At 35.1% G+C, this 26,562-nt stretch overlaps 1 protein-coding gene across 6 annotated transcripts in view; it reads left to right on the forward strand.

Moving 5' to 3' along the window:
* Window positions 1–26,562, forward strand: part of FOXR2 (forkhead box R2) — a 135,022-nt gene that overhangs the window by 95,422 nt on the left and 13,038 nt on the right. The window contains exons 4-8 of one of the 6 annotated variants that reach the window (XM_055106434.2): window positions 97–133; window positions 778–837; window positions 20,917–20,975; window positions 21,454–21,490; window positions 22,135–22,194. The gene's annotated coding sequence lies outside the window, so the exon portion shown is untranslated. Of the gene's footprint in view, window positions 1–96; window positions 134–777; window positions 838–5,686; window positions 6,862–18,945; window positions 19,035–20,916; window positions 20,976–21,453; window positions 21,491–22,134; window positions 22,195–26,562 lie in introns of those variants that run through there. The other 5 variants (XM_055106432.2, XM_055106431.2, XM_055106430.2 and 2 more) reach the window with 5 other exon arrangements.

Raw genomic sequence — 26,562 nt, forward strand, 5'->3', positions numbered from 1 at the left:
ACACGATACATAAATTAATGATACACATTAAAGTATTTCTTTTGATATTCTCAATAACTCATTGAGGTAGGACTTTTTATTATCTTCATTTTACAGATGAAGAAGCTTAGTAAGGTGTGGCAGAAACAAGTTGGTGAGTCTATTAGCAATCACTTATTCCAATAGCCTACTTTAGTTTGCTACATGCACAGCTACTTCAAACATAACATTTCCAGAATTGAACTATTTCATTTTTGGTGCGTGTGAGAATGCTGAAGAGTTCTCCAGAAACTCGAAAAGTTAATCTGATTGCTAAAGAGAAAAGCTAAAGAAAATAGTGTTAACATAATAAATCCTTTCATAGATTCTTGGGTGTCCAGTGGCTTTTGTACATGGATATAAATACTTACTACTACTTGTTCTTTGCCTACTGCTCAATTTTATGAAATTCGAATAACTTATAAACAAAGATTTTAAAACTAATTTTTATTGACCATCTAAACATTGGTTACCAATTTGATGAATTAAATTTCCTAAAAGTTTTAAACTGCAATTACAAATTTGATGTGGCCTTTTCTGAAACACTTCAAACAGCTTGACTGGTATATGAAATCTACACAAATACAATGATTAAAAATATATCCATGCACTTACATTTAAAGTTACTCTAAAATATGAACACCACAGGTTTAATTTATTTCCTCTTTATTTCCAGCCTTGCATATTTTTCTTCCTTGGACTAACTTATTTTATCTTCCCAGGATTTTAGTAATTTTGTTCCTTTTTATATTTTCCTAGGGTTTCAATAATCTTAGCCAACTGAGAGGAAAAGAGAAATACCATTTCAGACATGCCAAGGTAACAGAATACAGGTTACCGAGTAAATTGATTCTTGGGGCAAGGGGATCATAAGACATGATTGGGTAGTTCAAAATGATTTAACCATAAGGTATTGGCTGAAGTCCTTTTGATAACAATTTTTAATTTATTATCTCATGGTACTAATTCCCTGTCTGTCACACAGAGGTTTGGTTTTGTTTGTTTGTTTTTTGTTTTTTTGTTTGTTTTTGCAACTTGTCTTTAACAAAAATGAAGCATTCTTTAATTTATACATGTTTGGTAGTATCCATTATCCTGTCCTGTCTTCTTGCCATATTTACCTAATCTAAGGTTTATGTATTCCTTATTAATATTTTGTTATAATTATTAGGACTTTTGAAAGGATTCATTTTTTAGAAGGTAAGGGATTGAGTTTTCTTAGGTAGTTCTTTTCTTTTTTTTCTTTTTTATTTTTTTTGAGACAAAGTCTTGCTCTGCCACCAGGCTCGAGTGCAGTGGTGCAATCTCCGCTCACTGCAACCTCCGCCTCTCAGGTTCAAGTGATTCTCCTGCCTCAGCCTCTCGAGTAGCTGGGACTGCAGGTGTGTGCCACCACGCCCAGCTAATTTTGTATTTTTAGTAGAGACGGGGTTTCACTGTGTTGGTTGGGATGGTCTCGATCTCTTGACCTCGTGATCAACCTGCATTGGCCTTCCAAAGTGCTGGAGTTATAGGTGTGAGGCACTGTGCCCAGCTGGTAGTTCCTTTCTTTAAGTCATGTTGTTAATAATCTTGCAACACCCTATTGGACCTATTTCTACGTGATTATTACTTGTGACCATCAGTATTAATCTGTCTTACTAGTTCTTGGTATACATGGTGGCTGGTCTTTGTGTGAATTAGAATAAAGATGTCCTGTCTAGGAGGATACAGTTTAGCCACATGGTGACCGAATGGCTCCTCTGAGTGAATTAAAAAGAGATACCACTTTGGGATTGACACAGCCCCAGAACCAGAGTACATGGTTTGGAAAACAGAGCTCAGGCTGAATTTCATGCTATCTGGTTGGGCACTGTATTAGTCAGGGTTCACTAGAGGGACAGAACTAATAGGAGATATATATATATATATATATATAAAGGAGATATATATGGATATATATGGATATATATAAAGGACATATATATGGATATATATATAAAGGACATATATATGGATATATATAAAGGATATATGTATGGATATATATAAAGGATATATATATGGATATATATAAAAGAATATATGGATATATATATGGATATATATATGGATAATATATGGATATATATGGATATATATATGGCGATATATATGTGGAGATATATACGGAGATATATACGTGGAGATATATATGTGGAGATATATACATGGAGATATATATATGGAGATATATACATGGAGATATATACAGAGATATAGATACGGAGATATATATATGGAGATATATATAAGGAGATATATATATGGAGATATATATGGAGATAAATATATGGAGATATATATTATGGAGATATATATATGGAGATATATATTATGGATATATATATGGAGATATATATTATGAAGATACATATATAAAGGATATATATATGTGGAGATATATATATAAAGGATATATATGTGGAGATATATATATAAAGGATATATATATGTGGAGATATATATATAAAGGATATATATATGTGGAGATATATATATAAAGGATATATATGTGGAGATATATATATAAAGGATATATATATGTGGATATATATATGTAAAGGATATATATATGTGGAGATATATATATAAAGGATATATATATGTGGATATATATAAAGGATATATATATGTGGAGATATTTATATAAAGGATATATATATGTGGAGATATATATAAAGGATATATATATGTGGAGATATATATATAAAGGATATATATATGTGGAGATATATATATAAAGGATATATATAAGTGGAGATATAGATATAAAGGATATATATATGTGGAGATATAGATATAAAGGATATATATATGTGGAGATATAGATATAAAGGATATATATGTGGAGATATAGATATAAAGGATATATATATGTGGAGATATATATATAAAGGATATATATGTGGAGATATATATATATAAAGGATATATATATGTGGATATATATATATAAAGGATATATATATGTGGATATATATATAAAGGATATATATATGTGGATATATATATAAAGGATATATATATGTGGAGATATTTATATAAAGGATATATATATGTGGAGATATATATAAAGGATATATATATGTGGAGATATATATATAAAGGATATATATATGTGGAGATATATATATAAAGGATATATATAAGTGGAGATATAGATATAAAGGATATATATATGTGGAGATATAGATATAAAGGATATATATATGTGGAGATATAGATATAAAGGATATATATGTGGAGATATAGATATAAAGGATATATATATGTGGAGATATATATATAAAGGATATATATGTGGAGATATATATATATAAAGGATATATATATGTGGATATATATATATAAAGGATATATATATGTGGATATATATATAAAGGATATATATATGTGGATATATATATAAAGGATATATATATGTGGAGATATTTATATAAAGGATATATATATGTGGAGATATATATAAAGGATATATATATGTGGAGATATATATATAAAGGATATATATATGTGGAGATATATATATAAAGGATATATATAAGTGGAGATATAGATATAAAGGATATATATATGTGGAGATATAGATATAAAGGATATATATATGTGGAGATATAGATATAAAGGATATATATATGTGGAGATATAGATATAAAGGATATATATGTGGAGATATATATATATAAAGGATATATATATGTGGATTTATATATATAAAGGATATATATATGTGGATTTATATATATAAAGGATATATATGTGGATTTATATATAAAGGATATACATATGTGGATTTATATATAAAGGATATATATATGTGGATTTATATATATAAAGGATATACATATGTGGATTTATATATATAAAGGATATACATATGTGGATATATATATATAAAGGATATACATATGTGGAGATATATATATAAAGGATATACATATGTGGATATATATATAAAGGATATACATATGTGGATATATATATATAAAGGATATACATATGTGGATATATATAAAGGATATACATATGTGGATATATATATATAAAGGATATACATATGTGGATATATATATAAAGGATATACATATGTGGATATATATATATAAAGGATATACATATGTGGATATATATATATAAAGGATATACATATGTGGATATATATATATAAAGGATATACATATGTGGATATATATATATAAAGGATATACATATGTGGATATATATATAAAGGATATACATATGTGGATATATATATATAAAGGATATACATATGTGGATATATATATATAAAGGATATACATATGTGGATATGTACATAAAGGATATACATATGTGGATATATATATAAAGGATATATATATGTGGATATATATATATGGGATATATGAACTTTAAAGTAGTTTTTTCCAATTCTGTGAAGAAAGTCGTTGGTAGCTTGATGGGGATGGCATTGAATCTGTAAATTACCTTGGGCAGTATGGCCATTTTCACCATATTGATTCTTCCTACCCATGAGCATGGAATGTTCTTACATTTGTTTGTATCCTCTTTTATTTCCTTGAGCAGTGGTTTGTAGTTCTCCTTGAAGAGGTGCTTCACATCCCTTGTAAGTTGGATTCCTAGGTATTTTATTCTCTTTGAAGCAATTGTGAATGGGAGTTCACTCATGGTTTGGCTCTCTGTTTGTCTGTTGTTGGTGTATAAGAATGCTTGTGATTTTTGCACATTGATTTTGTATCCTGAGACTTTGCTGAAGTTGCTTATCAGCTTAAGGAGATTTTGGGCTGAGACAATGGGGTTTTCTAGATATACAATCATGTCATCTGCAAACAGAGACAATTTGACTTCCTCTTTTCCTAATTGAATACCCTTTATTTCCTTCTCCTGCCTAATTGCCCTGGCCAGAACTTCCAACACTACGTTGAATAGGAGAGGTGAGAGAGGGCATCCCTGTCTTGTGCCAGTTTTCAAAGGGAATGCTTCCAGTTTTTGCCCATTCAGTATGATATTGGCTGTGGGTTTGTCATAGATAGCTCTTATTATTTTGAAATATGTCCCATCAATACCTAATTTATTGAGAGTTTTTAGCATGAAGGGTTGTTGAATTTTGTCAAAGGCTTTTTCTGCATCTATTGAGATAATCATGTGTTTTTTTTCTTTGGTTCTGTTTATATGCTGGATTACATTTGTTGATTTGCGTATATTGAACCAGCCTTGCATCCCAGGGATGAAGCCCACTTGATCATGGTGGATAAGCTTTTTGATGTGCTGCTGGATTCGGTTTGCCAGTATTTTGTTGAGGATTTTTGCATCAATGTTCATCAAGGATATTGGTCTAAAATTCTCTTTTTTGGTTGTGTCTCTGCCCGGCTTTGGTATCAGGATGATGCTGGCCTCATAAAATGAATTAGGGAGGATTCCCTCTTTTTCTATTGATTGGAATAGTTTCAGAAAGAATGGTACCAGTTCCTCCTTGTACCTCTGGTAGAATTCGGCTGTGAATCCATCTGGTTCTGGACTTTTTTTGGTTGGTAAGCTATTGATTATTGCCACAATTTCAGATCCTGTTATTGGTCTTTTCAGATATTCAACTTCTTCCTGGTTTAGTCTTGGGAAAGTGCATGTGTCGAGGAATTTATCCATTTCTTCTAGATTTTCTAGTTTATTTGCATAGAGGTGTTTGTAGTATTCTCTGATGGTAGTTCGTATTTCTGTGGGATTGGTGGTGATATCCCCTTTATCATTTTTTATTGCACCACCACATCTGGCTAATTTTTTCGTATTTTTAGTAGAGACGGGGTTTCGCCATGTTGGCCAGGCTGTTCTCGAACTCCTGACCTCAGGTGATCCACCCACCTAGGCCTCCCAAAGTGCTGGGAATCCAGGCGTGAGCCACCGCGCCCAGCCACCCTTGCCCATTTTCGATCCTCTTTATTACTATAGTCGGGCTTCTATTTTATCTCGCCATACAGGGGTTTTCCTAATTTGTTACAAACAGGTCTCTGATACTGCAACCAATTCAGAGTCCTTTTTATTAACACAGTCAAACCCCTCTGCCAGCTCCAACCAGATAAATGTCTTCACCACCATCATTACAGGCAAGTCTTTGGACAGCCCCATCCCCGTCAAGTCCTTCTTATGATTGGCAGGCTTCTAGTTAACCCCATCTATAACCAAGGTTCTTCTATTCTTTATTCAAAGGCTTCTGTTCATTCCCTCTCAACCCAGGGTATTTCTTTTCCGTAGAAGCAGGCCTCTAGGCAGTTCCACCCACGTAAAAGTTGTTCTCATTTCTGTTGGTGAATCCCTGCCTATACTACAGGATCTTTCTCTGCAAGGAGTTCTTTATTCGTCTGAGTACACACCAGGTCCTTCCATTAAGCACACGGGCAGTTCTATGCTCAATCTTACCAACACCAGAGTGGTATTCTCATATTGGGAGGCATCTTAGTAGGCCTGCCCATGGCAATTATGTATTTTCTATTTATAGGCAGTCCACTGGACAGCCCTTCCCACATAAGGGTCCTCTATCGTACAAGCCGACATATGGGTGAACCACCCACTGTAGAGTACCTCGCATTTCTATTGGCAGGCTTCCAGTTGGCTCCACCCAGCATCATAATGTCTCTTTTTCATAGGTCAGTTCACTCACATAAGTTACTATGTAATACAGGAAGGCCTGTGGAGAGCTGCGCCCTGTGAGCGTGGTACTCTTTTGCGATGGCGGATGGTCGCATGTGTCGCCATAATAGGGTATTTCTCTTCTCTTGAGGCAGTCTTCTGGTCAATTCTGCAACATCAGGGTCCTTATCATCACTACAGGTAGGCTTTTGGTAATCACCACCTATGCCTGAATCCTCTCCTCAATACAAGTAATTCCTCTGGTAGATTCCGATAACCTACAACTTGATTTTTTTCACCAAACAGTTCTCCTGAACTGCGCTCAGTCTTCCTACAAAAGATTTTTTTTTTTTGAGATGGAGTTTTGCTCTTGTCGCCCAGGCTGGAGTGCAATGGCACAATCTTGGCTCACTGCAACCTACGCCTCCCGGGTTCAAGAAATTCTCTTGCCTCGACCTCCCGAGTAGCTGGGATTACAGGCGCACGCCACCATGCCTGGCTGATTTTTGTATTTTTAGTAGAGGCGTGGTTTCACCATGTTGGCCAGGCTGGTCTCGAACTTCTGACCACAGGTGATCCGCCCAAAGTGCCTCGGCCTCCAAAAGTGCTGGGATTACAGGCATGAGCCGCCACGCCCGGCATTTTTATTATTATTATTATTTTTAAAGCTACATAGTGCTCCTTAGTATAGTTTTTATGCTATTTAAGTCCCCTGTTACCATCCACATTGATGGATATTTTAACTATTTTCAGCATTTCAAGCAGTAGTGTGGGGCGCACCCTCTCCTGTTTCCTTAATCATAGTTACAAGTGTTTTCTAGAATACATGCCTGGAAGTAAAAACGTCAGAAACTTAAGGTACTCAAATTATAACTTGTAATAAACACTGACAAACTGCCTTTAACATGGTTGTACCAGTTTACACTCTTGCAACTAGTGGATGAGAGTATTTCCTTCCATTCTTGTCAAAGCTCGATGTTATTGTTTGCATGCTTTTGTGTGTGTGTGTGTGTGTGTGTGTGTGTGTGTGTTTTGCCAAAATGATGGATGCGAATTGGTATCTCATAATTGATGTATTTTTCCACATTACAGCCTCAATTGAAACTCCCTGTGAACTCCTCCCTAATCCTATTCTCTTTTCTCCCTTGGCATGGTTTTACACTTTCCCTATTTATTTTTAAATAATTAAAATAGTATTGTTTTGCAGCCTTTAAAGTTTCATTTAAATGATGGCATATGGTATATATTCATTTGCTTTTTTCATTCAAAATTTTCTTTTTGAAATTAATTCATATTGAAATGTGTAGCTTGGTTTACATGCTAATATTAGTCTATTGCATATCCTTATATTTGCTATGGACATTAGGCTGTTAGCTATTTTTCATTTGTTTTGCCATTTCAAACAGTGCTGTTTTTCTGCTATATTTCTCAGTGTGCACATGTGAAAGAATTTCTCTAGAATATAACCTAAAAATAGAATCCCCAGGTTGTAAGTTTTAAGTATCTTTTAATTTACTAGCTATTTCTAATCTGATGGTGTGTAACATAACCTTATTTTGTTTTAATTTGCATTTTTCTGATTACTATTGAGGTTGAGCATCTTTTGTGTTTTCTTGGCCATTTGGGGTTTTTCTTCTGTGAACTAGCCTTTTCATATCCTTTGCCTATTCTACTGTGTTATTTGTTCTTTTCTTGTTGATACACTGGAATTCCTCTTGTGTTCTTGTTTTATGTGTCTCATAAATCTTCCTGCAGTCTGTAGTGGCTTGTTTTTACCCTTTGTTTGTTACTTCTGTCTGTATGTGTGTCCATGAGTTTTAAGTTTTATGTAATCCATTTTTTTAATATTTCTAAGAAATTCTTCTCTACTCCAAGGACACAATCGTATTTATTCGCCTGTATTCTAAAGAATACCAGTTTTAGGCTGGGCATGGTGGCCCACGCCTGCAATCCCAGCACTTTGGGAGGCTGAGGCAGGCAGATCAATTTGAGCTCAGCAGTTCGAGACCAGCCTGAGCAACATGGCGAAAGCCTATCTCCACAAAAATTACAAAAATTAGCCAGGTGTGGTGGCACACACCTGTGGTCCCAGCTACTCGGGAGGCTGAGGTGGGAGGATTGCTTGAGCCTGGGAGGCAGGGGCTGCAATGAGTCTAGATCACCACTCCAGCCTGGGTGACAGAGTGAGACCTGGTCTCAAAAAATTAATTAATTAATTAATTAAAATTACAAATATCAGTTTTGATTTTCACATTTAGGTCTTATTCATTCAATAAATATTTATTGAGCCAGGGATTCTTCTGGGCACTGGGAATACTTCATCAAAACAAATGAACAAATATAGGCAAAAATCTCAGTCTTTTTTTTTTTTTTTGAGATGGTGTCTCTCTCTGTCACCCAGGCTATTTTTTTTTTTTTTTTTTGAGGTGGTGTCTCTCTCTGTCACCCAGGCTAGAGTGCAGTGGCGTGATCTCGGCATCTCGGCTCACTGCAAACTCCACCTCCTGGGTTCAAGCAATTCTCATGCCTCAGCCTCCCAAATAGCTGGGATTACAGGTGCTCGCCACCACGCCTGGCTAATTTTTGTGTTTTTAATAGAGACGGGGTTTCACTATGTTGGCCAGGCTGGTCTGGAACTCCTGACCTCAAGTGATCTGCCCGTCTCTGCCTTCCAGAGTGCTGGGATTACAGGCGTGAGCCACCGTGCCCGACCAAAAATTTCAGTCTTTATTGACCTTACAGTCTGTTGAACAAGACCATTAAATAATAGAATAGTGTATCATTTTAGGGAATAAGTGCTAAGGAGAAAAAGAGGGATAGAGAGTACAGATGATGCGGTTTGTTTCTGGACTCCTTTGTCTCTTTGGGCCTTCCCTTTGTTAATAACAGAGTTTTAATTTACTATAGCTTTATAATAAGTATAGGTGCCTAGTAGAACAAATCTCCTAATTGTATTTTCTGTAATATGTCTTAGATATTCTAGGGCTTTTGTTCCCCTCTGTAATATTGAGGATCAACTTGAAAAGTTGTTTTAACACTCTTTCTGGAATTTTGATTGGAATGCTATTCCATTTTTAAAGTAAAATGCAGAATGTTGATATCTTTATGAAACTGAGAATTTCATTATATTAGCATGGTATATCTATTCATTTATTAAGACCATATTTTATGTCTTTTATGAAGGTTTGTTAAGTTTGTTGGGTTTTTAATATTTTTGGTGAAAGACATCATTTGTAATGTGTTTTATTTTTGATTACAATTGTTCATTTGTAGCTATAAATACCTTTCTAAATGTCATTTTACTGCATCTCACAAGTTTCAGAATATAGTCTGTTCATTGCTGTTTAGGTTTGAATATCTTGTAATTTTCATTTTGAACTCTTCTTTAACAAATGAGATTTTAAAGAATGGTTTTTGATTGGGAGGCTGAGATGGGCGGATCAACTGAGGGCAGGAGTTAGAGACCAGCCTGCCCAACATGGGGAAACTCCGTCTCTACTAAAAATACAAGAAATTAGCTGGGCGTGGTGGCAGGCGCTTGTAATCCCAGCTGCTCGGGAGGCTGAGGCAGGAGAATCGCTTGAACCTGGGAAGCGGAGGTTGTGGTGAGCCGAGATTGCGTCACTGCACTCCAGCCTGGGCGACAAGAGCGAAACTCCATCTCAAAAAAAAAAAAAAAAAAAAAAAGTTTTAGAAATTTGTAAGCATTTTTTCTTATTTTTACTATATTTCATAGTTAATTGCATTGTGATCAAAGAAAGTGAATATGTTACAGATTATTTGAAATTTTTAAGACATGGTAAATTTTGCAAATTCTTGAAAAAAATGAGATTATTTCTTGGGTGCAGGTTTTTATATATAGGTTAATCTTTAATTTTATTGGGGTTTATTTATTGGGACTTTTTAATTTGTATGGGTTTGTTTCTTGACTCTATTTTTCCTTTGGGCCTTTTGTTTTCCCTTTATAATAACGGTCTTAATTTACTGTAGCTTTATAATAAGACTTGGTGTTTGGTAGGAAATATTGCTCCACTGTATTTTCTTTAATATGCTTTAGGGTATTCTAGGGCTTTTGTTCTCCCCTATAATATTGAGGATCAATTTGAAAAGGATTCCCATTCTTCTTATTTTTTCTCTGTTTCTAATATAATAGAGGAGAGTGTAATTATGTCTTTTTTGTAGATTCATAAATGTCAACTCGTAATTCTGTCAGTTTTTGTTTTATCTGTTTTGTTGCTACCTGGAGACATGCATCCAAGTCCATGATGCACTGTTTCTTTTATTATTTTGGAGTGTCCCTCTATTGATGCTTTTTGCCTTTAATTATATTTTCTCCAATATTTAATTTCTTGATGTTTTTTCTTTTAGATGTAGCTCTTAGAAATACTATATAGCTCGATTATTTAAAAATGATTCTGGTTATCTTGTCTTTATTAGATGAAGTTAACTTTTTTCATTATTATGTTTATGAATAGATTTTGACTCATTTTTACTATTTTGGGGGGTTTTCAGTTTGTTCGTTTTTTTTTTTTCAAGACAAGGTCTTGCTCTGTCGCTCAGGCTGGAATGCAATGGCGCAATCATGGCTCACTGCAGCCTTGACCTTTTGGGGCACAAGCGATTTTCCCACCTCTGCCTGGCAAGTAGCTGAGACTACAGGCACATGCCACCACACCTGGCTAAGTTTTGTATTTCTGGTAGAGCTGGAGTCTCGCCATGTTGTCCAGGTTAGTCTTGAACTCCTGGCTCAAGTGATCCGCCTGCCTTGGCCTCCCAAAGTGGGAGGATTACAGGCGTGAGCCACTGCGCCTGGCCAGGTTTTCAGTTTAACATCACTTTTCTTGGCTTCTTTGTCCCTCATTTCCTCTGGTGCTTTGGATGCTGCAGATTATGTTCTTACTGTGTTTGTCTTTAGATTTTTTAGATGTACACACAATTAATTTTTCTAACAAAATCTTTGGTTACTCAATATTTCCTATCCTTTTAACTATTGCAAAAGCCTTAGTATTCTGGAACTACCCATTGAACCCCTACTTATTATTTTTGGACACAGTTTTGTTTTTCTTTACCCTTTTAAACACACAAAAAATCAGTTATAATTTTATAGTCATAATAAACATAGTCTGTTAGTTTCTTTCTTCATTGTTGTTTCTCTTTCCCCTAAATTTTCCCTCTGGCTTCACTGCTCATATTAAAAAACATTGTTTACCTGTGAGTGTAGTGATGATCTTTGGTTAACTCTAATGACGGAAAATGTCTTTATTTTGCTTTCACACTTGAATAATTGAGTACAAACTTATGAGTGACAGTTATTTTACTTCAACGTTTATAAGTATTTCTAGTATCCATTGTTTTTTGCCCTCAGTCTAGTTGATCTTCCTTTAGAATAAAGCTTTTTCCCCTCTAGTGGCGCTTAAGATTGTTGCTTTATTATGATTTATTATTAATGTCATATAATTCTTTTTACATAAAGTGCAAACACAAGCACAACTAATCTGTGATGATAGACAAAAGAAAGTAGTTACAAGGGTGAGTGAAGTTTGGAAAGGGGATGAGAAAATCCTCTGGGGTGAAAGAAATGTTCCACTTCTCATGCTGGATGGTAGTTACATGGGTATAAATAATTGTCGAAGTTGATGAAATTGAATATGTACATTCTATGCATTTTAATGTATTTGAATTATTTCTAATTTTTAATGCTGTAGGGCTTCAGCAATTTATGGCAAACTTCTTGCAAAAAGCTCTCAGCATCCTCTGAGGCAGAGCCAATTGCTCAAACATCACGTTGTACCAAAGGTCCCAGAAGAGTTCATATGAAGCATTTGGCGATTATTTCAAAGGAATGAAGCATGGCATCTATACCTTCATCTTCTCTAAATTGCACAGCTAGGTTTGAATTTTAAAAAATTTCTAGTGTTATTGTTTTATTGCAGATGAGCCAGCAGTTCTGTGTCTGCACAGTAGCTTTATCAGTTAAAGTCTTATCAGCAATAGCCTACTCCTGACAATATCTACAATTTTCTCACTGCTGTGGGGCAATAGCTATAATTCTCTTTTCTATAGCTAGGCACACAGATAAGATACATCTGAAGTCTGTATACTAATGGTTATAAAACAAAGCTTGAGCATCTCTATGGCATATTGCACTTGAAATAATCTTGGAAATAATGAGGGAAAATTATTTTAGATAAGAAAGATATCAAAGACAGAAAATACCTGTGGCTTCTTGGAGATTATGAAAGCTGGCACACCTCAAGCAGTACCCAACTCAGCACCACTGCCATTGTATCGAGCACCCACCTTCCCTGACGCTTTATTCTTGATATTATAAGGTTTTATTCAGTGTGTCTTGGAGTGTGTTGACTTGTATTTACCCTGTTCAGTGGACTTTTTAATTTGAGAACTCATGTCTTTCTTCAAATCTGGAAAGTCATTAGCGATTTCTCCTCATTATTAATCCTTTATAATTCTCTATATATTCTTTTGAAACTTTTATTAGATAAATGTTGGAGTTTCTCAGTATACCTTCAATTTCTCTTCACTATTCTTTTGTATTTATATATACATATATATTTTTTATTTTACTTTAAGTTCTGGGATATATGTGCAGAATGTGCAGGTTTGTTACACAGGTATACATGTGCCATAGTGGTTTGCTGCACCTGTCAACGCGTCATATAGGTTTTAAGCCCCGCATGCATTAAATATTTGCTTTAATGCTGTCCCTCTCCTTGACCCCCACCCCACAACAGGCCCCAGTGTGTGATGTTCCCCTTCCTGTGTCCATTTGTTCTCATTGTTCAACTTCCACTTATCAGTGAGAACTTGTGGTGTGGTTTTCTGTTCCTGTGTTAGTTTGCTGAGAATGATGGTTTCCAGCTTGAACCATGTCCATGCAAAGGACATGAACTCATTCTTTTTTTATGGCTGTATAGGATTCCATGGTGTATATATTTCACATTTTCTTTATCCAGTCTATCATTGATGGGCATTCGGGTTGGATCCAAGTCTTTGCTATTGTAAATAGTGGTGCAATAAACATATGTGTGCCTGTGTCTTTATAGTAGAATGATTTGTAATCCTTTGGGTATATACCCAGTAGTGGCATTCTTGGGTCAAATGGTATCTGTGGTTCTAGATCCTCGAGGAATTGCCACACTGTCTTCCACAGTAGTTGAACTAATTTACATTCCGACCAACAGTGTAAAAGCGTTCCTATTTCTCCACAGCCTTGCCAACATCTGTTGTTTCCTGACTTTTTAACGATCACCATTCTAACTGGCGTGAGATGGTATCTCATTCTGATTTTGATTTGCATTTCTTTAATGACCAGTGATCATGAGCATTTTTTCATAAGTTTGTTGGCCACATAAATGTCTTCTTTTGAGAAGTGTCTGTTCATATCCTTCACCCACTTTTTGATGGGGTTGTTTTTCTGTTGTAAATTTGTTTAAGATGCCTCTAGAGTCTGGATACTAGACCTTTGTCAGATGAGTAGATTGCAAAAATTTTCTCCCATTCTGTACGTTGCCTATTCACTCTGATGATAGTTTAGTTTGCTTTGCAGAAGCTCTTTAGTTTAGTTTAAATCCCATTTGTCAATTTTGGCTTTTTTGCAATTGCTTTTGGTGTTTTAGTCATGAAGTCCTTGCCCATGCCTATGTCCTGAATGGTATTGTCTAGGTTTTCTTCTAGGGTTTTTATGGTTTTAGGTTTTACCTTTAAGCCTTTAATCCATCTTGAGTTAATTTCTGTATAAGGTGTAAGGAAGGGGTCCAGTTTCTGTTTTCTGCATATGGCTAGCCCGTTTTCCCAGCACCGTTTATTAAATAGGAAATCTTTCCCCATTGCTTGTTTTCATCAGGTTTGTCGAAGACCAGATGGTTGTAAATGTGTGGTGTTATTTCTGAGGCCTCTATTCTGTTCCATTGGTCTACATATCTGTTTTGGTACCAGTACCATGCTGTTTTGGTTCTGTAGCCTCATGGTATAGTTTGAAGACAGGTGGCGTGATGCCTCCAGCTTTTCTTTTTGCTTAGGATTATCTTGGCTATACGGGCTCTTTTTTGGTTCCATATTAAATTTAAAGTAGGTTTTTCTAGTTCTGTGAAGAAAGTCATTGGTAGCTTTATGGGAATGGGAATAGCATTGAATCTATAAATTACTTTGGGCAGTATGGCCATTTTCATGATATTGATTCTTCCTATCCATGAGCATGGAAGTCTTTTTCATTTGCTTCTCTCTTATTTTCTTGAGCAGTGGTTTGTAGTTCTCCTTGAAGAGGTCTTTCACGTACCTTGTAAGTTGTATTCCTAGGTATTTCATTCTCTTTGTAGCAATTGTGAATGGGCGTTCACTCATGATTTGTCTCTCTGTTTATCTAATGTTGGTGTATAGGAATCCTTGTGATTTTTGCACACTGATTTTGTATCCTGAGACTTTGCTGAAGTTGCTTATCAGCTTAAGCAGTTTTTGGGCTGAGATTATGGGGCATTCTAAATATAAAATCATGTCATCTGCAAACAAAGACAATTTGACTTCCTCTCTTCCTATTTGAATACCATTTATTTCTTTCTCTTACCTGATTTCCCTGGCCAGAACTTTCAATACTATGTTGAATAGGAGTGGTGAGAAAGGGCGTCCTTGTCTTGTGCCGGTTTTCAAAGGGAATGCTTCCAGTTTTTGCCCATTCAGTATGATATGGGCTGTGGGTTTCCAACAAACAGCTTTTATTATTTTGAGATATTTTCCATTAATCTCTAGTTTATTGAGAGTTTTTAGCATGAAGGGGTTTTGAATTTTATTGAAGGCCTTTTCTGCATCTATTGAGATAATCATGTGGTTTTTGTCATTGTTTCTGTCTATGTGATGGATTACATTTATTGATTTGCATATGTTGAACCAGCCTTGCATCACAGGAATGAAGCCGATTGACTGTGGTGGATAAGCTTTTTGATGTGCTGGTGGATTCATTTTGCCAGTATTTTACTGAGGATTTTCACATCGGTGTTCATCAGGGATATTGGCCTGAAATTTTCTTGTTTTGTTGTGTCTCTGCCAGGTTTTCATATCAAGATGATACTGGCCTCATAAAATGAGTTAGGGAGGAGTCCCTTTTTTTCCATTGTTTGGAATAGTTTTAGAAGGAATGGTACAAGCCCCTCTTTATACCTCTGGTAGAATTCGGCTGTGAATTGGTCTTGTCCTGGGCTTTTTTTTATTGGTAGGCTATTAATTACTGCATCAATTTCAGAACTTGTTATTGATCTATTCAAGGATTCAACTTCTTCCTGGTTTAGTTTTGGAAGGATGTATGTGTCCAGGAATTTATCCATTTCTTCTAGATTTTCTAGTTTATTTGCATAGATGTGTTTATAGCATTCTCTGATGGTAGTTCGTATTTCTGTGGGATTGGTGGTGATATCTCCTTTATCATTTTTTATTGTGTCTATTTGATTCTTCTCTCTTTTCTTCTTTATTGGTCTAGCTAGCAGTCTGTTTTGTTAACCTTTTCAAAAAACCAGCTTCTGGATTCATTTTTTTTTTTTGAAGGGTTTTTCGTGTCTCTATCTCCTTCAGTTCTGCTGTGATCTTAGTTATTTCTTGTCTTCTGCTAGCTTTTGAATTTGTTTGCTCTTGCTTTCCTATTTCTTTTAATTTTGATGTTCAGATGTCTATTTCATATATTTCCAGCTTTCTGATGTAGGCATTTGGTGCTATAAATTTCCCACTTAACACTGCTTTAGCTGTGCCCCAGAGATTCTGGTACTTTTTCTCTTTGTTCTCATTGGTTTAAAGAACTTCTTTATTTCTGCCTCAGTTTCATTATTTACCCAGTAGTCATTCAGGAGCAAGTTGTTCGTTTTCCATGTAGTTGTGCAGTTTTGAGGGAGTTTCTTAATCCTGAGTTCTAAATTGATTCCACTGCAGTCTGAGAGACTGATCGATATGATTTCCATTCTTTTGCATTTGGTGAGGAGTGTTTTACTTCAAATTATGTGATCAATTTTAGAATAAGTGCTATGTGGTGCTGAGAAGAATGTATATTCTGTCGATTTGAGGTGGAGAGTTCAGTAGATGTCTGTTAGTGTTGCTTGTTTCAGAGCCGAGTTCAAGTCCTGTATATCCTTGTAAATTTTCTCTCATTGATCTGTCTAATACTGACAGTGGGGTGTTAAAGTCTCCGACTATTATTGTGTGGGAGTTTCTTTGTAGGACTCAAAGAACTTTCTTTATGAATCTGGGTGCTCCTGTATTGGGTGCATATACATTTAGGTTAGTTAGCTCCTCTTGTTGTATTGATCCTTTTACCATTATATAATGCCCTTCTTTGTCTTTTTTGATGTTCGTTGGTTTAAAGTCTGTTTTATCAGAGACTACAATTGCAACCCCTGCTTTCTTTTGCTTTACATTTGCTTGGTAAATCTTCCTCCATCCCTTTATTTCGAGCCTACTTGTGTCTTTGCACGTGAGATTGGTCTCCTGAATACAGCACACCGATGGGTGTTGACTCTGTATCCTATTTGCCAGTCTGTATCTTTTAATTGGGACCTTTAGCCCATTTACATTTCAGATTAATATTGTAATGTGTGAATTTGATCCTGTCATTATGATACTAACTGGTTATTTTACACATTATTTGATGTAGGTTCTTCATAATGTCATTGGTCTTTATATTTTGGTGTGTTTATCCAGTGGGTGGTACTGGTTTTTCCTTTCCATATTTAGTGCTTCCTTCAGGAGCTCTTGTAAGGCAGGCTTGGTGGTGACAAAATCGCTCAGTATTTGCTTGTCTGGAAAGGATTATTTTTTCTCCTTTGCATATAAAGCTTAGTTTAGCTGGATATGAAATTCTGGGTTGAAAATTCTTTTCTTTAAGAATGTTGAATATTCGTCCCCCACTCTGTTCCAGCTTGTAGAGTTTCTGCAGAGAGATCTGCTGTTAGTCTGATTGGCTTGCCTTTGTAGGTAACCTGACCTTTCTCTCTGGCTGCCATGAACAGTTTTTCCTTTGTTTCAACCTTGGTGAATCTGATGACTATGTGTCTTGGAATTGATCTTCTTGAGAAGTATGTTAGTGGTGTTCTCTGTATTTCCTGAATTTGAATGTTGGCCTGTCTTGCCAGTTAGGGGAAGTTCTCTTGGATAATATCCTGAAGTGTGTTTTCCAACTTTGTTCCATTCTCCCTGTCACTTCAGGTACACCAATCTATTGTAGGTTTGGTCTTTTCACATATTCCCGTATTTCCTGGAGGCTTTGTTCATTCCTTTTCATTCTTTTTTTTCTAATCTTGTCTTCATGCCTTATTTCAGTAAGTTAATCTTCAATCTTTGATATTCTTTCTTCCACTCAATTGATTTGGCTATTGATACTTGTGTATGCTTCACGAAGTTCTCGTACTGTGTTTTTCAGCTCCATCAGGTCATTTATGTTTCTCTCTAAACTGGTTATTCTAGTTAGCAGTTCCTGTAACCTTTTATGAAGGTTCTTAGCTTCCTTGCATTGAATTAGAACATGCTCTTTTAGCTCAGAAGAGTTTGTTATTACCCACCTTCCAAAGCCTACCTCTGTCAGTTCATCAAACTGATTCTCCATCCAGTTTTGGTCTCTTGCTGGAGAGGAGTTGCAATCATTCGGAGGAGAAAAGGCATTCTGGTTTTTGGAATTTTCAGCGTTTTGTGCTGGTTTTTCCTCATCTTCATGGATTTATCTACCTTTGATCTTTGAGGCTGATGACCTTTGGATGTGGTTTTTGTTTCGGGGTTCTTTATGTTGATGTTGTTTTCTGTATCTTTTTCTTCTAACAGAAGAAATTTGTTGGAGGTCCACTCCAGACCCTTTTTGCCTGGGTATCACCAGTGGTGGCTGCAAAGCAGCAAAGATTGCTGCCTGCTCCTTCCTCTGGAAGCTCCATCCCTGCAGGGTACTGCCCTGATGCCAGCCGGAGCTCTCCTGTATGAGGTGTCTGTCAACCCGTTTTGGGAGGTCTCTCCCCATCAGGAGGCAGGGGGGTCAGGGATCCACTTGAGGAGGCAGTCTGTCCCTTAGCAGAGCTTGAGCACTGCACTGGGAGAATCCTCCTTGTCAGTATCAGCTGCTCTCATCAGAGCTGGCAGGCAGGAGCTTAAGTCTGCTGAAGCTATGCCCACAGCTGTCCCTTCTTCACGTGCTCTATCCCAGGGAGATGGGAGTTTTTTCTATAAGCCCCTGACTTGGGCTACTGCCTTTCTTTCAGAGATGTCCTGCCTAGTGAGGAGGAATCTAGAGAGGCAGTCTGGCCACAGCCCCTTGCCAGGCTGTGGTGAATTCTGCCCAGTCCAAACATCCTGGCTTCCTTAGCACTGTCAGGGGAAAACCACCTACTCAAGCCTCAGTAATGGCGGATGCTCCTCCTTTCACTAAGCTGGATCATCCCAGGTAGACTTCAGACTGCTGTGATGGCAGTGAGAATTTCAAGCCAGTGGTTCTTAGCTTGCTGGCTCTGTAAAAGTGGGACCCCCCTGAGTGAGACCAGTTGGCTCCCTGGCTTCAAACCCCTTTCCAGGGGAGTGAATGGTTCTGTCTTGCTGGGGTTCCAGGTGCCACTGGGGTACAACAAAAAAAATCCTCCTTCTTCTAGTTTGGTGTCTGCCCAAACAGCCGCTCAGTTTTGTGCTTGAAACCTAGGTCCCTGATGGTGTAGGCATATGAGGGAATCTCCTGATATGCAGATTGCAAAAACTGTGAGAAAAGTGTAGTATCCGGGTCGGATAGCACATTCCCTTGCGGCTTCCCTTGGCTGGGGGAGGGAGGTCCCCAGATCGTTGCATTTCTTGGGTGAGACGATGCCCCACCCTGCTTCCACTCTCCCTCTTTGGGCTGCACCCACTTCCTAACCAGTCCCAATGTGATGAACATGGTACTTCAGTTGGAAATGCAGAAATCACCTGCCTTCCTTGTTGGTCTCTCTGGGAGCTGCGGACCAGAGCTGTTCCTACTTGGCCATCTTCTCAAAGGCCCTTATTTTTATATTTTTATGACTACTGCATGTTGGATGTTCTTTAGTACTCTATCTTCCAATTAACCAATTTACTCTTTGACCATGTCCAACTGAGTTTGTCTCATCTATTGCATTCTTTAAATTTCAGTGACATTTTGTATTCAACATTTTTAATTGCTTTTTTATTTCTATCTGTATTGCTTTCCTTGCATATATTTTATTATATTCACTCTTTGTTGCTTTGACTATACTGACCATACTTATTTTATTATCCAGGTGGCTGTATAACATTATTGTTTTCTCGAGTGAATTCATTACCTAATTTTTCTTGTCATTAAATTTCTTCATGTATTTTTGGGATTTTGGTTTTCTGCCTGATTTGAATGGATAGTTTTGGTTCTCCACCTCTTGCCTACCTTTATTCATTAGCCTGTGTTCCCTCAACCCTTTCTAGAGGCTTTTTGGTTGCTTTCTCTCAGCACTCCAGGCTTCAATCCACTACCACATTTCAGAATGAAAGTTCTGAGTTACTGTCTCATGATGTTACAGAGAATACTACAGATCCAGTAGAATCAGTTACAATAGCTAGTGGGCTTGGCCCAAATTCTGGTTGCAAGGTTTCATCAGTGATGATCTTCTTTCCTAGACCTACAGTTTGCCAGGGTTTGGCAGCAATACTTTTTTAGCTTCTTTTCACAAGCAGAGGTAGTCCCTAGGATGGGGCTAGAATGCCACTGAATTTTGGTCTCCTTTCTTCCCCCACCAATAAAAAAAAATAAAAACTAAAAAATAAAACTCTGAACTTTCAATTCCTGCTTGAAAATCCAGAGTCCAGCAATCCAATGGCTTAGTTTCACTCATTATTTTGCTTTTTTCTTGTCTAGTAAGATGCTTTTTTTCCTTATATTTTGAGCTTGATTTTTTTATGGTCTATCTATCTGTGTAATTTTATTCCTTATATATTTGGAGCAAAAAGAAGAGGGTTCCTAAAGTGTATTAAATCAGCGTACCAAATTGACCTGGCCATAATATGTGTTTAATATATGTATGTTGGTGTGACTTGTCCTGAGAATAACAAAAAGCAGCTGAGATTATGTGAAACGTGTACTGGACCTAAAATCCTGACTCTACTCTCTGTATTCTGTATGTTCCTGACATGCCATTTAATTCATATTGCAGAATAGATTCATTACATTAAGCTGTGCAAAACTTGACCCAGGATATAGCCATCTCCGCAAGGTTTTTATCTGATTTTATGTTTTCTTTTTTTTTGCAGACAGTCTCCTTCCCCTTTCCAGGCACTTGAGGCTGAACCCTTGGAAAGAAAAACAAGCAGTAAGTGACAATTAACAAGGGGTTATTGCCTTTTAAAGCATCTCAGAACACTTGATAAAAAGTATTCCAAATAAAAAGGTAATTTTCTCCCGCAAATTCAAAACTCTCGAAGCCTTGGAATAAAGTAAGACTCCAAATTTTGTTGGATTGAGGATTTTAGTTCAAATCGCAGCTCCTAAAGGATTAAAATTCAATCTGAAGACTCCCAAGTAAGCTTTCCATGCATAGTTATTAAAATCAATCCTCTTTGTTTGTCACTATCATTTCTGTGTGATATATTCAAGTTTAAGAACCAGTGTTGCCCTTAGAATAACATAACATAATAAAAGTTTACATTTATGGAACACTATAATTGTCAAACACTAAACTTAGACCTTGATATACACGATACATAAATTAATGATACACATTAAAGTATTTCTTTTGATATTCTCAATAACTCATTGAGGTAGGACTTTTTATTATCTTCATTTTACAGATGAAGAAGCTTAGTAAGGTGTGGCAGAAACAAGTTGGTGAGTCTATTAGCAATCACTTATTCCAATAGCCTACTTTAGTTTGCTACATGCACAGCTACTTCAAACATAACATTTCCAGAATTGAACTATTTCATTTTTGGTGCGTGTGAGAATGCTGAAGAGTTCTCCAGAAACTCGAAAAGTTAATCTGATTGCTAAAGAGAAAAGCTAAAGAAAATAGTGTTAACATAATAAATCCTTTCATAGATTCTTGGGTGTCCAGTGGCTTTTGTACATGGATATAAATACTTACTACTACTTGTTCTTTGCCTACTGCTCAATTTTATGAAATTCGAATAACTTATAAACAAAGATTTTAAAACTAATTTTTATTGACCATCTAAACATTGGTTACCAATTTGATGAATTAAATTTCCTAAAAGTTTTAAACTGCAATTACAAATTTGATGTGGCCTTTTCTGAAACACTTCAAACAGCTTGACTGGTATATGAAATCTACACAAATACAATGATTAAAAATATATCCATGCACTTACATTTAAAGTTACTCTAAAATATGAACACCACAGGTTTAATTTATTTCCTCTTTATTTCCAGCCTTGCATATTTTTCTTCCTTGGACTAACTTATTTTATCTTCCCAGGATTTTAGTAATTTTGTTCCTTTTTATATTTTCCTAGGGTTTCAATAATCTTAGCCAACTGAGAGGAAAAGAGAAATACCATTTCAGACATGCCAAGGTAACAGAATACAGGTTACCGAGTAAATTGATTCTTGGGGCAAGGGGATCATAAGACATGATTGGGTAGTTCAAAATGATTTAACCATAAGGTATTGGCTGAAGTCCTTTTGATAACAATTTTTAATTTATTATCTCATGGTACTAATTCCCTGTCTGTCACACAGAGGTTTGGTTTTGTTTGTTTGTTTTTTGTTTTTTTGTTTGTTTTTGCAACTTGTCTTTAACAAAAATGAAGCATTCTTTAATTTATACATGTTTGGTAGTATCCATTATCCTGTCCTGTCTTCTTGCCATATTTACCTAATCTAAGGTTTATGTATTCCTTATTAATATTTTGTTATAATTATTAGGACTTTTGAAAGGATTCATTTTTTAGAAGGTAAGGGATTGAGTTTTCTTAGGTAGTTCTTTTCTTTTTTTTCTTTTTTATTTTTTTTGAGACAAAGTCTTGCTCTGCCACCAGGCTCGAGTGCAGTGGTGCAATCTCCGCTCACTGCAACCTCCGCCTCTCAGGTTCAAGTGATTCTCCTGCCTCAGCCTCTCGAGTAGCTGGGACTGCAGGTGTGTGCCACCACGCCCAGCTAATTTTGTATTTTTAGTAGAGACGGGGTTTCACTGTGTTGGTTGGGATGGTCTCGATCTCTTGACCTCGTGATCAACCTGCATTGGCCTTCCAAAGTGCTGGAGTTATAGGTGTGAGGCACTGTGCCCAGCTGGTAGTTCCTTTCTTTAAGTCATGTTGTTAATAATCTTGCAACACCCTATTGGACCTATTTCTACGTGATTATTACTTGTGACCATCAGTATTAATCTGTCTTACTAGTTCTTGGTATACATGGTGGCTGGTCTTTGTGTGAATTAGAATAAAGATGTCCTGTCTAGGAGGATACAGTTTAGCCACATGGTGACCGAATGGCTCCTCTGAGTGAATTAAAAAGAGATACCACTTTGGGATTGACACAGCCCCAGAACCAGAGTACATGGTTTGGAAAACAGAGCTCAGGCTGAATTTCATGCTATCTGGTTGGGCACTGTATTAGTCAGGGTTCACTAGAGGGACAGAACTAATAGGAGATATATATATATATATATATATATATAAAGGAGATATATATGGATATATATGGATATATATAAAGGACATATATATGGATATATATATAAAGGACATATATATGGATATATATAAAGGATATATGTATGGATATATATAAAGGATATATATATGGATATATATAAAAGAATATATGGATATATATATGGATATATATATGGATAATATATGGATATATATGGATATATATATGGCGATATATATGTGGAGATATATACGGAGATATATACGTGGAGATATATATGTGGAGATATATACATGGAGATATATATATGGAGATATATACATGGAGATATATACGGAGATATAGATACGGAGATATATATATGGAGATATATATAAGGAGATATATATATGGAGATATATATGGAGATAAATATATGGAGATATATATTATGGAGATATATATATGGAGATATATATTATGGATATATATATGGAGATATATATTATGAAGATACATATATAAAGGATATATATATGTGGAGATATATATATAAAGGATATATATGTGGAGATATATATATAAAGGATATATATATGTGGAGATATATATGTAAAGGATATATATATGTGGAGATATATATATAAAGGATATATATGTGGAGATATATATATAAAGGATATATATATGTGGATATATATATGTAAAGGATATATATATGTGGAGATATATATATAAAGGATATATATATGTGGATATATATAAAGGATATATATATGTGGAGATATTTATATAAAGGATATATATATGTGGAGATATATATAAAGGATATATATATGTGGAGATATATATATAAAGGATATATATATGTGGAGATATATATATAAAGGATATATATAAGTGGAGATATAGATATAAAGGATATATATATGTGGAGATATAGATATAAAGGATATATATATGTGGAGATATAGATATAAAGGATATATATGTGGAGATATAGATATAAAGGATATATATATGTGGAGATATATATATAAAGGATATATATGTGGAGATATATATATAAAGGATATATATATGTGGATATATATATATAAAGGATATATATATGTGGATATATATATAAAGGATATATATATGTGGATATATATATAAAGGATATATATATGTGGATATATATATAAAGGATATATATATGTGGATATATATATAAAGGATATATATATGTGGATATATATATAAAGGATATATATATGTGGATATATATATAAAGGATATATATATGTGGAGATATTTATATAAAGGATATATATATGTGGAGATATATATAAAGGATATATATATGTGGAGATATATATATAAAGGATATATATATGTGGAGATATATATATAAAGGATATATATAAGTGGAGATATAGATATAAAGGATATATATATGTGGAGATATAGATATAAAGGATATATATATGTGGAGATATAGATATAAAGGATATATATATGTGGAGATATATATATATAAAGGATATATAAATGTGGATTTATATATATAAAGGATATATATATGTGGATTTATATATATAAAGGATATATATATGTGGATTTATATATATAAAGGATATACATGTGGATTTATATATAAAGGATATACATATGTGGATTTATATATAAAGGATATATATATGTGGATTTATATATATAAAGGATATATATATGTGGATATATATATATAAAGGATATACATATGTGGATATATATATATAAAGGATATACATATGTGGAGATATATATATGAAGGATATACATATGTGGAGATATATATATAAAGGATATACATATGTGGATATATATAAAGGATATACATATGTGGATATATATATATAAAGGATATACATATGTGGATATATATATAAAGGATATACATATGTGGATATATATATATAAAGGATATACATATGTGGATATATATATATAAAGGATATACATATGTGGATATATATATAAAGGATATACATATGTGGATATATATATATAAAGGATATACATATGTGGATATGTACATAAAGGATATACATATGTGGATATATATATAAAGGATATATATATGTGGATATATATATATGGGATATATGAACTTTAAAGTAGTTTTTTCCAATTCTGTGAAGAAAGTCGTTGGTAGCTTGATGGGGATGGCATTGAATCTGTAAATTACCTTGGGCAGTATGGCCATTTTCACCATATTGATTCTTCCTACCCATGAGCATGGAATGTTCTTACATTTGTTTGTATCCTCTTTTATTTCCTTGAGCAGTGGTTTGTAGTTCTCCTTGAAGAGGTGCTTCACATCCCTTGTAAGTTGGATTCCTAGGTATTTTATTCTCTTTGAAGCAATTGTGAATGGGAGTTCACTCATGGTTTGGCTCTCTGTTTGTCTGTTGTTGGTGTATAAGAATGCTTGTGATTTTTGCACATTGATTTTGTATCCTGAGACTTTGCTGAAGTTGCTTATCAGCTTAAGGAGATTTTGGGCTGAGACAATGGGGTTTTCTAGATATACAATCATGTCATCTGCAAACAGAGACAATTTGACTTCCTCTTTTCCTAATTGAATACCCTTTATTTCCTTCTCCTGCCTAATTGCCCTGGCCAGAACTTCCAACACTACGTTGAATAGGAGAGGTGAGAGAGGGCATCCCTGTCTTGTGCCAGTTTTCAAAGGGAATGCTTCCAGTTTTTGCCCATTCAGTATGATATTGGCTGTGGGTTTGTCATAGATAGCTCTTATTATTTTGAAATATGTCCCATCAATACCTAATTTATTGAGAGTTTTTAGCATGAAGGGTTGTTGAATTTTGTCAAAGGCTTTTTCTGCATCTATTGAGATAATCATGTGTTTTTTTTCTTTGGTTCTGTTTATATGCTGGATTACATTTGTTGATTTGCGTATATTGAACCAGCCTTGCATCCCAGGGATGAAGCCCACTTGATCATGGTGGATAAGCTTTTTGATGTGCTGCTGGATTCGGTTTGCCAGTATTTTGTTGAGGATTTTTGCATCAATGTTCATCAAGGATATTGGTCTAAAATTCTCTTTTTTGGTTGTGTCTCTGCCCGGCTTTGGTATCAGGATGATGCTGGCCTCATAAAATGAATTAGGGAGGATTCCCTCTTTTTCTATTGATTGGAATAGTTTCAGAAAGAATGGTACCAGTTCCTCCTTGTACCTCTGGTAGAATTCGGCTGTGAATCCATCTGGTTCTGGACTTTTTTTGGTTGGTAAGCTATTGATTATTGCCACAATTTCAGAT

Source organism: Pan paniscus, chromosome X, assembly GCF_029289425.2.
Source record: "Pan paniscus chromosome X, NHGRI_mPanPan1-v2.0_pri, whole genome shotgun sequence".
Classification (NCBI taxonomy): Eukaryota; Metazoa; Chordata; class Mammalia; order Primates; family Hominidae; genus Pan; species Pan paniscus.